Raw genomic sequence first — 730 nt, forward strand, 5'->3', positions numbered from 1 at the left:
TAAGATTGATTTGGATGTGAGGCATCCCCTTGGGTGGACTCCTTTGATGGCAGCCGCTGTTAATGGCAAAACTAATGCAGTTTTAGATATTAAAGGCAGGAGCTCAACCAAACCTTCAAGAAGAATTCATGAGCGTTCATAAAACTGCAGATTTACATGGCTTACATTTATTAGATGGTAATTTAAAATGGACATAAAAATCACTACTAATTGAGAAATTGAATTAATATTCTGAAATATATTTATGTGGAAAAATATTAAAATTAAGAGAATAAACGTACTAAAGATTGTGTCAATGGCAATGCAAATTGCATAAAAGATGCAAAAATTTTAAATTTGTTATGAATTTATATATTCAATTAATAACTGATATCTTAATTTTAGTTTTAGCAAAACGAGAAGAAGAATTCTCAGCGAGATTAAGCCATCGTGATCATTCCAGGGTTTTACTGCTCTGCATTATGCAGTACTGGTAGATAGTTTTCCAACAGTAAAAGCTTTGTTAGACAATGGTGCAGATCCTCTAATTGTGGATCATGCAGGAAGGGAAACCTATTCATTATGCAGCAGAAGGTGAAACAACAAAAATTATTGGCATCTGTTTCGAAAAGGTGACATATAAATCATGAAACAAGATTTTATCATATTTTTCATGTTTTATTTACCATTTCATCTAATAAAAAATTGGTTTACTCTTACATTCATTAAAAATGAATGTATATTAATATAG

This window comes from Ctenocephalides felis, unplaced genomic scaffold (assembly GCF_003426905.1).
Source record: "Ctenocephalides felis isolate EL2017-DRISC unplaced genomic scaffold, ASM342690v1 CF-g0.4_SCAFFOLD_01492, whole genome shotgun sequence".
NCBI classification, from domain to species: Eukaryota; Metazoa; Arthropoda; class Insecta; order Siphonaptera; family Pulicidae; genus Ctenocephalides; species Ctenocephalides felis.